General features: G+C 42.1%; 1 pseudogene; it reads right to left on the bottom strand.

The window, feature by feature from the left end:
* Nucleotides 1-10180: 10180 nt before the first annotated feature.
* LOC149847259 (subtilisin-like protease SBT3 pseudogene) lies at nucleotides 10181-12445 on the bottom strand (annotated as a pseudogene).
* Between the last annotated feature and the right edge of the window lie 3018 nt (nucleotides 12446-15463).

The raw sequence follows: 15463 nt of genomic DNA, 5'->3' as shown, positions 1-15463 counted from the left end.
GACCCTTACTATTGGAGGGTACCAAATCAAAGAAAGAAGGGGATGTACTCTATCACTATAAAAAAAATAAGTTTTACTATTCCTCAATTGGGGTTTTGTTTAGGCAACATTAAGTAGACCTATTTAGTTACTCCTTTTAAGATTATCCCAAAAAGTCGGTTTTTTAAATATTTCATCAAAAGGTATTTTTTATTTATAGAAGAAGTTGGAAACATAAATGAGAGAGAGAGAGAGAGAGAGAGAGAGAGTATACATTGGCAGGCATAAACATGGCCTAGACCAATTAGTAGTCAAAATTTCATTAATACAACATTCATGAAAGTTGCTTATTGGCCATTGCACTCAGCTTACCTTGATTACTTGTATATTGGTAAGTTCATCTCAAAGGGATTTTTTTTCTGTTTTGGCTAATGAAAACCTTCCTATCACTGACTGCATAGTTGTCCTCGGCTTACCAGGGAGTACAGCAAACTTTAACCTTATGGCAAGGGATGCCTTCCATGAGCTTTGAACCACTGTCTTCTTATGTCGTCTTGAACCAAGAAGGTGGAGCCATTGTGGGAATCTCAAGGGATGAATCTAGTTTTGAAGATTGGATATTTTTGGAAAATAGTGCATATGGTTAATGAAATGAAACAAGGTGGCATTCAACTACTAAAACCCTTGAGATCCCCTCGCCCACCAGGGAGTTCACCCAGCTTTGACCTTGCGGCAATCGATGCTACCTTTGGGTTTCAAACTTGTGACATCCCATCAACTTGGTGAAATTCACAAATCATCAGTACCAGATGAATGGAGCCCTTGTGGACCCAATCAAGTAGTTCAAGAAGTTTGTAGGCGAGTCATCTCAATGAAATGGTGATGAACTAATTGGACCTGGACACAATCGAGTAGTTCAAGAAGTTTTCCATATATAATTAGATAATTTTTATCTCTAATATCATGCATATCATTTTTTTTGCTTTTTATATACTCTAAACAAAGAAACATGTAAATGAATTGGTTTTTTTATATATTTACAAGGAGAAACCACCCCTAGCCGCACTGGCTCTGTGTGCCATACTTATGGTCGCTGTCCTGGCAGCATAAAACTCTGTGCGCTTACCCTTTGGCTCCGAGAGCATTTAGTTAAAAGCGGTTAACACAATTTAGGAACATTCACAAAAATGATATGTGAAGGTCATATCGAGAGCATTTAGTTAAAGGAGGTTTGCACATTTTGGCAATATTCACACAAAATGATTTGTGAAGGTCATACCATATTTGCGACTTAGTTGAAGGAGGTTCGTGCATTTTGGCGACATTCTCAAAAATGATATGCAAAGGTCATACTATTTGTGGAAGGACAAAAATATCTTAAAAGAATATTTTTCAGCCCATGGCAAAAAATATTTCAAGCCATTACATAGATGACCCTCACTTTATTGAAAATACTGTTACTAATCACGTTAGAAAATATGACAAACATGATAAATTTAATGTTTATTTGACATTTTTGTCCTTTGTTGTTTGAAAATTTAGGTGTATGATTTTTAAGAGAACTTATATGGCACCAGATTTTTTCAGGCGACAACTTAACACTTATATGACACCTAATTTTTTCAGGAGACAACTTAGACAAGTGATTCAACTAAGGGCCATGTCTGACATATTTTGATGAATTAGTCATGTTTGATATGTTTCTCTAGTCTCGGCCAAAACAAGGAATGGTGTCAAAAGTGAGTACCATCTACATCATTGTCAAAAAATATTAAATTGAAAAAGCAAATGTGGCAGAATTACATAACATAAAATTATAATATCATGAAAGTATGGATGAAAAAGGATGAGCGATCTATCTTGGGTTTGACTTGGATCTTACCACAATTGAATCTGAAAACATCGTTTCTTTATATGTAAAGGAATATGTTTAATCAAATTTCAGCATATGACGTGCAACTGAAGCTTAGGTCCTACACAAACTCATAACTTCCTATGATATATGAGTTCGATCTGGATTCAAATTCAAACCCATTTTCATGAATATGAACACAACATTGAGTCAAGCCCAACCCAAGCCAATACAGTGATATACATCCATTTTTTTCCTTATGTAAAAGGTAGCTTTGAACATATTTAATATTTTCAGTTATAAGGGAAACACAGTGCTTCTATTCATGCTTGTAGAAAAATTTGGCATGCATTTGTTGTAAGGGTAAAATAGTAATTTTGAACCATGAATTTGTGCATCAGATAAAAATCAAACCAACTTTGAACAAGGCAACTAAAGGCTCTTAGGTGAAATTCAATTGTTCAAAGGTAAAATAGTAACTTTTGAATTTGAGTTAGGGATAATTAATGACACTTTATAAATGGGGGTATTTGTTTAACAGTGACAAATCTTTGGGAAAAATTAAAAACCTCCAAAAGTTTGGTATACACATGAATTAAAAGAAAAAGTTTGGTGGGTATTTGAAAATTACCCAAATTCTAAACTGGCACCGAGTACAGTTGTTTGAGGTAGGTTCGATGCCACCGAATCAAAATTTCAATCTAATTAAGATTAGACTCCTTTTACATTCTATTTGGAAACCAATTTAGGAGAAAAATCAAAATATATTAATAGGTAAAAAATATAATTATCTCCAAATAGTACATAATCTAACATTTTACCAAATTAGAAGGCGTTTAACAATGTGGGAATGTGGGCAAATTAACAACTAATCTCTATGTGGTGTTGCAGCCTTGTCCTAGGCTCTTAGCTTACCATGTTCTCCAATTTGGATAGGTCTATCCGAATAACGTTTGGATTTATATGTATGGTTGGGTCCTATGATCTGGATCTGGAATAGGATGGCTATTGTTCAACTGGATCCAGCTTTAGATATGTGTCAAAAAGATGGTGTTTTGCCTTTTCCCATCTACAAAACCACAGAAAACAATAGATATGAGTCAAGCTTAACATGTCCTAGCTACCGGACCCAGAATTACAAACGTAGGCTCAGACCTGAATGTAGGCCTTCACTATGAACCCTAAGTTGGAACTGGATTTGAATTCGTACCTATTTTGCAGAAGATGGATGGTTTAGCTCGACCATGATGCAACCGGAACGGATCAGGAAATATGGGCACATGATGAGCCCCTATCATATGCCAATCCTGACTCATCATCCTAATGCCCAGATCGTGCCACCTGCCCCCACCCCATTCCCTACCAAGGCGATCTGTTGAAAATTTTTAGGTGGTGGGGGTATACGTGTTTCAATCTGAGCCTCAGTATCCGCAGTCAGATTTTAGCATATGATAAGGCCCATCATATGAACATATGACATGATCCTGTTCTTGCGCCATATGTCAATCCTAGCGTCCAACTGATGCATCTGAACCGCTACGATTAGTCCACATTTTGGGTGAGAAAAAGGGCTAATCCTAGCTACCAGTTGGACAGCTAGGATCTAATATGATGCAGCATGGAACGTATGATGGGATCCATGGGATTCGTTCTCCATGAAATCCTCTCTCTCTCTCTCTCTCTCTCTCTCTCTCTCTCTCTCTCTCTCTCTCTATCTATCTATATATATATATATATATATATATATATATATATATATATATATATATATGGGTGAGACCGGAAGATGGTTTCTTTGATGGGTATTTGTAGGTATGGCAGCAGGGCCGAGTTGAAACAGGGAGGCCATAGTCCTCGACATCTAGAAGAAGTTCACCGCCAAGCTCCAAGTGTCTCGAATGAAAGGGGTTTTGGCCTCCGACGTCTAGGATTCCGACCACCACCGCCAATCTACCTTGTTTTGCAGGAAGACATCTACCTAAATCAGTGATTCAGGGGATGAGTTTGTGGCAAGGTTCGGCTCCAACGTTGCCTCCACAGACCTTTCTTCAATGCTGATCTGAGCTCTAGCTGAACAATCACCTTCGCCTCTCTCTCTCTCTCTCTCTCTCTCACCCATGCCTCCCTCTTTCCCCTTCTTTTGTGGCTTATGCCCATCACACCCCCTACGTGTCAACCAGCCTGCACTTTCTTCGATCCAGAAGGCTTTGAACGACTGGGGGCTCGCTTTCGCTCTTCGTCGACAGGGCGCATCTATTGCCCTCCCGTTCCGCTTATCCTTCTGGGTGTTTTTCTCCCTCTCAGAGGCCTTCACGTCCTGTATGTCCTCCGGATCGCTGCTCTCAAGCGACGTCGGGCGATTCTTGCAGGCCGTTAGGGTTGAATCCTTTCAGGCGTGCTCTGTCAATGCTATGCTTCGGGCTCCTTTTTTCCACCGCATCTCTTCGAGTTTGGTCGTCGGCCGGGGTTGGCAGGAGGTGATCGCATCCTAGTAGCGCTCTTTCTCCAAAAAACTCTCTAGGTTGCATATTCACCGGGCTTTGCAGGGTGACTGGTGGTGTGCAGACTATCTGTCTCTCAACTTTCGTAGGCATCGTGCTTGCTTCTATATTGCTCTGCATCGTTCAGGTCTAGGAGGCGCCCGATATCCAGGCGCTCTGCGATGGCTTCCTCTCCTTCTTTCTGCGACCGAGCCTCATCGCGAATTTTGCAACTCCCTTACAAAACCTCGTTCTCCACTTGGGTCCAGATAGGCAATTTGCAAGATCCTTCATCGTCGTTTTTGGGTATCAAGATTGGCTCCTTTTGGGTGAAGACGCTTCTGTCACCGGCCGCGCCGATGTCGTTCTTAGGGAAGCATTTTGGTCTTAACCTTCACAGTCGCGACCATTCCGGTGGTTCACTCGACCTTTTAAGTTGGGTTGGGTCCTGCTCCACTTTGTCGGTTTCCCCCCATCTTTGTGTTGCCGTTGTATCTAAGGGTGTGTCTTTCGGTGATTATGGTAGGTCAGGGTTGCATGCTGCGTGCTCTGGGGTGGCTACAATAGAGTCACCTTTCTTTATTTGGCAGAGGTACTTTTTTTGTTCTTTCTCATTCTTCATTTTCCGAGGTGGTGTTAAGGATATAGGTAAGGCAGAAGGTCTCACCACGTTGCCTAGGCTGAGTCATCGACTCTCTTTGCTTTGGTGGATGCGCTGGCCCCTTAGTATCCGTGCTCATCAACCTCTTGTCGTCAGGGTGGGGCCCTTGTCTGATGTCGCAGGTCCATGTGGGTGTGCGGGGGTTTTCAACGTCCTTTGTTGACCTTTTTCTCTCCTTTGGAGGTGGTGGCATACAGGCATGCTCAACAACTTGGCGGTCGCTGTGTCATTGAGTCTGCGTGCGGTGATTTTCTGTCTTGGGGTGAGAGCTTGTCGTCGTCATCACCCGATGTCGTCTCCTCCTTTCAAGGCTCGCCGGTAGAAGGTTCTCTTCTTTCTGAGGGAAAGCCTTTTTCCTTTTTGGTGATCAGGATCGATGCACGTGGAAGCTTTGGCAGCACGTTTCTCGGTAAGCTCTTCCTCCATTTCTCTCGTACCCAAGAAGTCAGGATGGCTATCCAGTGGTCTGGCGGGTGTGACGAGGCATCCTTGACTCTGTCACATAGTTGCTTGCCATAGTGGGCATCTAGGTGGTTTGAAAACCAGTCTTCGTTGTTGCGACTCCTTTTGGTTGTTCCCTACTCAGTGCTTGTTGGGCTTCGGGAGCTGTCAGGGGTCTCCATGGCGCCTCAGGTTTCTCTATGCCTATCTATAGATGTCGCATCTTTAAATTCGAATGTGATGTCTTATGGGGGGTCTGAGTTTGGGCCTTTCACACGGCAGAGGTTATATCTAGCGGAGGCTTTGTTTGTTGCATGGACCAATATGTTGCCTTTTCTGGAGTCTCGGTCCAGAATCATTTGTTCTGCAGGCTTGTGGATGGCCTTTCAGCCTTGATTTCGTCAATCTCTGTCAAAGGCGTCGTCTGTCTGCTTCGCCTGGTCTCCTTCAGTATTGTCAATCCTCCTCCATTATTCATGATTTGTAGGGCTCCGACTACTGTGGACTATTCTTCTTCCTTTGAAGAGTGCCCCATCGATAGTCAAGGGAGCGACCACTCCTCGGTCTCTCCTTCTCTTGCGGCTACGGCAGAACCGAGCAGTCCCATCTCTTTCTATACGGGTTTGTTTGTGGGCGAAACTGCTCAGCGTCTAGACTTATCGCTTCCTCAACCACAACTACTAAGCATCGAATCCGTTATACGTGAAACCTTCGTCGCTATCGTAGATGTCTTACCATCCTTAGTCGTGATTGAGTGGCGTAGCCCTGACGTTAGCCAAGCTCCTAATTTGGTCGGGGGGGCACTCTCCTTCTAGGCAGGGTGGTCTCCCAATCAGGAGACTTCGTCGCTATCGTAGATGTCTTACCATCCTTAGTCGTGATTGAGTGGCGTAGCCCTGACGTTAGCCAAGCTCCTAATTTGGTCGGGGGGTGCTCTCCTTCTAGGCAGGGTGGTCTCCCAATCAGGAGACCTCGTCGGCCTCTACATTCTCCGAGGCGGTCTGGGAGGATTCGCACTTCGATGGAATTTCCGGATTATTAGTTATGAAGATCTTGTGTTGGAATATTTGGGGCATGAATTGCCCCTCTAAGCGTCTTTTCCTGGCAAGTTGGATCCGTTAAGAATAGCCTAATCTCATTGACCTTTGTGAAACAAAGATGAAGCTTATCTCATGCTCTATCATCTCTAAAATCTGGCGTGGTGCAGATTTTTTCTTCAATACTGCGATTAACTATGTGGGAGGTCTACTCATCCTTGGGAAGCACTCTCTAGACTTACACTAAGTTGACATAGGAACTTTTTCCATATCCATTGCTCTTTCCCTCCCGTCAAAGCCGGCGTCAGCTGTGGTCACAATGGTTTACGGTCCCCACCGCAATTCTTGACGGGAGAAGTTTTGGTCAGACCTGAACAATGTAATTGCTTCTTTCGGAGACCAGCATATTGTCATGGGTGATTACAATTTCCTTTTGTCGCCAATCGACTCAAGCTTTCTGGTTTCTTTCTCGGCTTCTATGAGGGGCTTCCAAAATTTTATTCAGATGAACCGACTATACCCAGTCCCCCATGTAGGTGAAACGTTCTCTTTGACCAATCGACGATCTCGACCATGATTCTGTCTGCTAGATTGGGTGCTCGTATCGTTGGATCTTCTGAACTCTATTAATGACATTTCTTGTTGTCTACTTTCACCTTTTGTCTTGAACCATAGTCAGATTGTTATCTGATGGGGTCAAGACTTCTCCGGCAACAGAACCTTCAGATTTGAGCAATGGTGGCTTAAGGAGGCAGGTTTTGAGTTGTTAGTCTAACAATCTTGGAGTAGACCTTGCTATGCGGATCGGGCGGCTTCACGGTGCATGGTTAAACTGTTTCAGTTATCGTGCGACATCAAATCTTGGCTGGTCTTCAATAACATAATCAAATTCCAAAATATGGGGGAGTGGTAGCGCGAGTTGTCTAACATCAACCAGTCGCTCTTGGTTATGTCCTCAATGTATGCATTCGATATTGAAAGACTCAATGTTAGATCGGCCAAGTTGTCTCTGTTATTGCAATTTTGGCATCTAAAAGATGAGATACGCTGGAAGTAGCGATCAAGGGTGATTTGGCTTAAAGCAGGTGACGGGAACACAAGGTTCTTTCATTCTTTCACCTCTCATAGGCATAAAAGATATGTGATTCATTTTATGTCTATCGACGGTGTCTCCTACTCGGGCGATCAGGTACTCACTGCTGTCACCAACTATTTCACTAACCTGTATTCCTGCAGTCGAGCGGCAGGTGGTGCTATGGGTATTGCATTATTCTTGACCATGGATCAGGCTCTCTCCAAATCGATTCAGGTGTCGTTCACCAAAGATGAAATCTTCTCGGTTGTGCGAAATTTGTCTGGGTGAAAAGCTTCGGGCTTTGATGGGTATCCGGTGGATTTCTTTCGCATTTTCTGGCAATGCGTTAAGAGTGACATCCTTAGTATCTTCGTTGAGTTTCATAGCAACGGCCGACTGTCGATTTATTCCCACCTAGCTATTGTGTCTCTTATTCCTAAGGAAGTTGTCGCATCGAACATCTCGCGGTTCTGGCCTATTTCTGTGTTAGAAAGTTTATACCGCATTATCACAAAGTTTTTGGCAAATAGGATGTGGTCAGTCGCTCCTAGAATTTTATCAGAGGCTCAGTTTGCCTTCATCCCTAATAGAAGGCTTCAACATTCTTTCATTTTGGCCACAAAAGTGTTGCATTCTCTCAAGATCAGTGGGGAGGGGCTTTCTTTACTCTTAAGCTTAACTTTCATAAAGCCTACGACTCGGTTCATTGGCCGTTCTTTTTCAACATGTTTGCAAATTTGGGCTTCGGCAGGCGTTTCTCTAGATGGGTTCATGAGCTGGTTACCAATTTACAATCACAAATTCAGATCAATGGGGTAAGGGGAAAACAGTTCAAACTTGGTCGTGGTCTTCGGCAAGGTTGTTCTCTGACTCCTTTACTCTTCAACATCGTCTCTGAGGACCTTGTGGTTTTGGTCAAGAGGGCAGTGGAGTGTGGTCTAGTTGAGTCACTTGGTATATTGGAGTTCCCGTGTCATATCTTGACCTACGCTGACGATATGATTATCTTTGGAAGGGCTTCAATCGAACAAATGTTAAGATTCAAGCTTGTCCTACTTTTTTTCCTATCGATGTCAGGTTTATCTATGAACTACGATAAATGTTACATGTCCTTGGTTAATGCGCCTTCGTCGATGTTGGTCATGGGTCAGTGGATATTCGGATACACGGTAACGAAAAACTCATTTTCTTATCTGGGTCTGCTGCTTCAGATCGGCAGGGTCACAACGGCAGCTTAGAGCTCGACTCTACAAAAGGTTCAGAATAAAATTTTGGCCTGGCAAGCTTCCTACCTTTCCATCGCGGGTCGACAGACTCTCATCAAGCATGTCCTAAATGCTATGTCAGAATTTGTTATGTCAATGTTCTTGATGCCTGTGGGGGTTAGTAAGAAGCTATCTCGAGTTTTGGCAAATTTTCTGTGGTCTGAATGTGGTTCCAACAACAAGCGCCACCTGATAGGGTGGGATACCCTAAGGCTTCCTCTTTATAGGGGGGTTTGGGAATCAAGGACCCCAGATTAAGGAGTATGATTCTCGTCGTGAAGCAGAGCTGGCTTGCGCACCAATACGAGTCCTCGTGTGCCAGCGTTCTTCTTGCTAAATACGAAGGTGTGGAATCGTTGGTTGGGGCCACTCGCATGAGTCAACAAGCAATGTCAAAGCTTCGTCGATCATGGATCCAAGCTTGGTCTGCGATTCTTTTTATTAATGGCCTTGTTGACTCGCAGTCCCAATTCTTAGGATGCGCCTTTGCTCCGAACGACTCTTTTTATGCTAAAGGATGTTACCTCTCTCTCCTTCCTTCGGGGGTGGACTGATTCCCGGCAAGCCTTATCTGGGGCAAGGGACCAACTCCTCAATCTTGTTTCCTGGCATGGCTCATCCTACACGATCGGGTGCGGACTGGCAGCTTCCTCAAATCCATCGGATTCCATCTTCCGAGTAAATATATGTTGTACGAGGCGGCCGAAGAATCTGCATTTCACCTATTTTGGGAGTGCATTGTATTTCAAAACATCTTTAAGGTCATCTGGAATAAGCTCGTGGTCAGCGTACACCAAGAATCGTTCGCAAATGACTTGTTGTGGGGTCCTCAACTTATACGTCAGTGCAACATATGACAGATTATTTGGCGAATTTGGCTTCTCTCGTCCTGGTGGGCTGTTTGGATGACCCGCAACAACGCCATCTTCCGGCATATTCTGGTGGTTTTCAATAAAATAGTGAACCTTATCTTGGCAGACGTGTACGCCATTCTGCGCATCAACCTTCCTAAGCTTCAGCGCAATCAGCCTCTATCGCCACCTCCTGAACCAGGGTGACGATTGTCGATCAACTGTATTTGTATCTTGCTTTCTTTTTTGGGCTTCTTGGCTTGTATTTTTTGGCAGGTTCAATGTTGGTTGAACCTGTTTTCGCAACGTTGATGGCTATAGTTCATCTCTCTCTCTCTCTCTCTCTCTCTCTCTCTCTCTCTCTCTCTCTATATATATATATATATATATATATATATATATATATATATATATTAAACTTCATTTTTTTTGTATTTTGAATGAGTATACATTCATTTTTTCATTAAATCAAAGTGTACAAGATTTACTCATGCAATGATATCCATTGTCTTATTTTTGTTGGCTGGCCAACAGGAACTTTATGCAATGGTCTTGGTCACCACAATAGGATTCCGTACCACATGGTTTGATCCATCTTCTATCCAAGTGAGATATCCATATGCGACTTCATCCTCCATTTTCTTGATCCTCCCAACATATAATGTGAAGCTAAGCTTCGCAAATGTCTCCTTAAATTGAAGTTTGGTAGGATGAACCATCACTCTTATACCTTTAGGGCTGTCGACATGAGCACGGTAAGTAGCAGGACCTTCACCAACATTTGTTACTGTCCTCCTGAACACTCTTGCATGTCCATATGAAGGCTCAGAACTGTTGAAGAAAGTGATGAATGAAGGATAGTTGAGATCTTGAGATGAACTTGAGCAATCGAAACTCGAGGACCGAACTATTGTCTCCATCTGCTCTCTTGTGTAGTTCAAGCTGCAGAGGAAGCTCACGTAGTCACTTGCAGCAGCAGCATAAACCAAGCCTGGGTCCATAGCCTTGTTTGGATTGATATGACCTGATCCAATGGCCAGAGGAGTTGCTGGTTTGCCTTGGTTGCCATTGTCCTTGATAGCTTTATGAGTTTGATCAAGGATATCAGCAGTGGTCATCATGGCCGAGCGTATGGCTGCTGGGCTCCAGTCAGGATGCACCCCTCTCAGCAGGGCTGCCACCCCTGCTGCATGTGGGCATGCCATGGAAGTGCCTGATAACACATTGAAATCACTTAACAGCTGCCTATCTCCTATACGTCCAGCAGGAACATTAGAGGGCCATGAAGCCAATATCATAGTCCCTGGTGCAACTATGTCTGGCTTCAGTATTACTGGATTGATCCTTGATGGCCCCCTTGATGAGTAAGAATCAACAGCAGGACAAGCCTTGTTGCTCTTAAGAGTCTGCTGAAAGCTCAATGAAACATTTGGTTTAGCACTCTCCAACTTATGATCTGAAAGCTTCCTAGCATCATCTGGAGTTATCACAATGACTGGAGCTTTGTAATCTATGAGTATAGGCAATTCGGAGTCGTCCGATATGAGTAATGCTCCGGTGACATCCGAGTTCACGATCGCATCCAGTTGCAACTGATAAATATCCTGGTTTGTCTCGCAAACTACAACCATATTAGTGAATTGAGCCAACTTTGTTGAATTATAGCAAAAATCGGCTGAATCATTGTAAACTAAAGGTGCACCAGACACCGATAGATCTTCGGGGTACATTGTGGTACCAATGATTGTTTCTCCATTGCCAAGAGCCACTGTGCCGGCGAATTGCCGATTGATAGTGCTTGCACCAACAGCCAACATCCAGGGGGCTGCATTATCAACCGTTGCTGCAAATGGACCTGAATTTCCAGCAGCACATGACACAAATATGCCTTTCTCCATCGCCGAAAAGGCAGCAATGGCTATTGGATCTTCGTAGAGGAATCTGGGCCGACCGCCGAGAGAGATAGAGATAATGTCTACTCCATCTACAATGGCTTGGTCCATGCCAGCAAGAATATCTGAAGCATAAGCCCGACCAAGCCAGGCAACCTTATACACAGCCAGGCGTGCATGGGGTGCAATGCCTCTAGCAGTACCAGAGCCATAGTTGAAGCTCGAGGCATCTTTCACAAAGAGGCCTGCAGCAGTAGAGGCAGTGTGTGTCCCATGGCCTTCCGTGTCTCTACTAGAATTCATAGTGATAGTGATGTAGGGCTCTACTGCATTGAAGCCCTTGTAGTAGTAGCGAGCACCAATAAGCTTTTTGTTGCACATGGAAGAGTTGAATTCCTGTCCTGATTCACACTCTCCCTTCCATGTTGGTGGGATCTCTGTCATGCCATCATCACTGAAACTCTTGCTCTCTGGCCAGACGCCGGAGTCGATCATCCCAATAATGATGTCTTTGCCGTAATTGGATGCCGGCCAAACACCAAAGTCATTGTTGAGCTTTAAGAACTTAAATGTATGTGTAGTGTGAAGTTTGTAGATCATGTCTGGATAGGCCGAGAGGAATCCTGGTGACTTCTTAAGTGAGTCAAGATGAGAGGACGAAAGGTGTGTAGCAGCAAAGCCATGAATGGTGTTGTCATAAGAGTAGAGGAGAGTAGGGGTGGAGATGGAGCTTGTGTTGGTGCTCAAGGATGAAAGGATGGCAGAATGCCACTCACGAGGGTTGAAAAAATCATGGGGCATGGCTGATTTCTGCATGTGAATGATATACGTTGATGGATTCTGTAAAGCTATCACAAACTGAAATGTATGCAGGAGTAGCCATGCGAGAGGGAAGCAATTGAGGTTGGCCATTGAATTCAAAGAGGTTTTTCTTTTTCCTTTTTTTTTTTGAACGGCTTGGCATTGATTACTTGGTATTTATAGAATTCATTTTGCTCTTGGAGAGGGGTTAAGCATTGGTGGTAGCGAAACAATCAGAAGGTTACATGTCAATTTGTTGGCAGCCCACCTTGGTGTTTTTAGTTTCAGGTCCTTTCAGAACTCAACTTATGCAACTAGGGATTCACACGGAACTGAGCTGGCTTGGGCTCGGCTAGGTTAAAGCTCAGCTCGGGCTCCTCCGCTTTGTAAATGAGGTGAGATTGAAACAGTGTATGAAGCTTGGATGAGCTATCCAGCCGAGCTTGAGAAGTGTCGAGCTTTAGACTTGGTTCATTGTAAACCTCTCTCTCTCTCTCTCTCTCTCTCTCTCTCTCTCTCTATATATATATATATATATATATATATATATATATAACATCTTTGCAAAAAAAAATCAGAACTGCATTGTTACTGTAATGTGTAGGGCGTTAGTCTTTATTAAAAACGGGTTCGACCTGGCTTAATGGTAGGTCTCTTGGTTAATGTTAAGGAGGTCGGGGGATCAAGTCCCTCCGTAAACATCTCTTTTAATAAATCTTGTTTATGCTCAGCTTGGAACCGAGCCGATTTCGGATGCCTTACCAGCTTGGCTATGAGCTCGAGCTGAGCTTGGACAAAGTGATTTTGAACCGAGTCGAGTTCGAACAGCCCGCGCTAGGCTCGTATGCATCCCTATATGCAACACATGGATTTTGTCTGAAGCAAGCAGTTCTTTGAAACCAATTTAAGCTAAAAATCGGAGAAACAATCTCTCTCTATGGTTGGTTTCATTGCAAGTATTAGGAGTACTTGTTCTGAATTGGAAGATTCCTCGTGACTCATGAAGCAGTTTCAGGAATTGAGTTGTGTACAGGAAGTCAAAAGGGAGCCCATGAGACACACGACACATCAAGTGGTTGAACATGGTGGGAGTTAAAGGAACCACTTGAACAAACGTTAGCATAAGAGTGCATATACGTGTGTGTGTTTTAAAACGGGAGATAATGAAAGAAAATTTTGTTATTTATTATGTTTATTCTTCTCTCTTATGCTAGCAGAGTACAAAATGAGCTTTGAGAAGAAACAGAATGACCAGAATTTTCTGAAATCGATAATTCAAAGCTATGTTGTTTTGGAGTAAATATTTGTTACAAGTTAAATCAACAAAACAACTTTAGTCCATTACAACGACCACTTTACAGAGTGAAGATCAGGTCACATTGGATACAACCAATCATCATTCAATTATGTTCAATCTCAACCGCACATCTAGGTCAAGTGAAATGTGCGGTTTGGATATGACTTGATCGGCCTTTCCCTTATACGAGCAAGAATAGCTTGGTCAAGTACTTGGGTGATCAGTCAAATAAATTTAAAAGTCGATTTTGGATTAAGTCTATCTTCCTTGGGTCAGATGAATGACACTAATTTTGTTGGATACCCGAACCAATGTTATCAGAATCGGTTCTGAACAGAAACGATTTAAAAATAAAAGCCTGAAGCAGTCCGAATTGAATCAAATCCAATCGGTCTTTCAAAAACAACGCTAAAAATATTAAAAATGTGATGGCACCAAATTTTATGGTAATATTGAGCTGAAAATCATACGTTTTTTTTTTGTAAATTAAATATTATGGATGTGGTCTACAATGTTTGTTTTAGGAAAACAAGTTTGGAATCAATAAGATTGTGATACATGCAGGTTTTTTAAGGGCTTAGAAAAAATGAACGGTCAACAATGCAGTAAAATTTCACAGACTCAAAAGACAATTTTGAATCAAAATAATATGATCCAAGGTTTGATCCTTAGCAAACAAACCTTTGAGTTGATAAAGCTTGCACTTATGATTTTCAGCTCAATAGTTCCATATAATTTGGAGCCCTCAATGGCACCAAATATTAACCCTATATATATATATATATATATATATATATATATATATATATATATATACATATATATATATATATATATATATATATATATATATATAGAGAGAGAGAGAGAGAGAAAAATGAAAACCTACAAAATAGGCACCCTGATAAATGAAACATGCTAATAGATTTTTAGCATTTTTTTTGGATTTTTGACCCTATAAATGTGTTCAGTATGACTGATTTACTAGAAATTCATACTTAGATGAAAAAATGGTATTTGGAGCCTTGAAAATTTATGAAAATTGTAGGCCATTGATTTTTGAAACCTTATAAAAACATATCCATGCATCAGAATCAAATTAATTCTCCAAGAAGTGATTCCTGTAAAAAGAAGCATATAAATATCAACATATGTACTGCGAGAATTCCAAAAAAAAATACTGAAAATCCAATAGGAGCATCGTTCCCATTTTGTAGGTTTTCTCGTGCACACACACACACACACACACACACACACACACATATATATATATATATATATAGAGAGAGAGAGAGAGAGAGAGCGAGAGAGAGAGAGAACTGAACATATTATGCCCACTTTTCTCGTTTTGCCCCATAGTTTGAAGTGTTTTATGATATATCTGAACAATTAGATGTGTTTAGCATGCTCGATTTAGTGGGAATTGACTCTTGTATTATATTTTTTTAATGAAAAAATGTATTTTTATGAGTTGAAAAAAATTAATGTCTTCATATACATTAATTTTGGATCACTAGAAAAACCTGTATACAAGTTAGATTCCAATGATCTAAAACTCGGTTCCCACTAAACAAAACCTATAGATCACATGGTGTTAGATGTAAGAAAAAATACCAAAAAACTACAATTTTGAGGCGGGCAGAACGAGGTAGAATGAGAAAGTAGGCTGAACCAGTGCATTACTCTCTCTCTCTCTCTCTCTCTCTCTCTCTCTCTCTCTCTCTCTCTCTCTCTCTCTCTCTCTCTCTCTCTCTCTCACACACACACACACACACACACACACATATATATATATATATATAAACATGCGCGCTAGAGATGCTAGTCCAAGT

Source organism: Nuphar pumila, chromosome 2 (genome assembly GCF_984573655.1).
Source record: "Nuphar pumila chromosome 2, dmNupPumi1.hap1.1, whole genome shotgun sequence".
In the NCBI taxonomy this organism is placed as follows: Eukaryota; Viridiplantae; Streptophyta; class Magnoliopsida; order Nymphaeales; family Nymphaeaceae; genus Nuphar; species Nuphar pumila.
The sequence above is the reverse complement of the archived record's forward strand: the minus strand, read 5'-3'. Positions and strand labels throughout refer to the sequence as shown.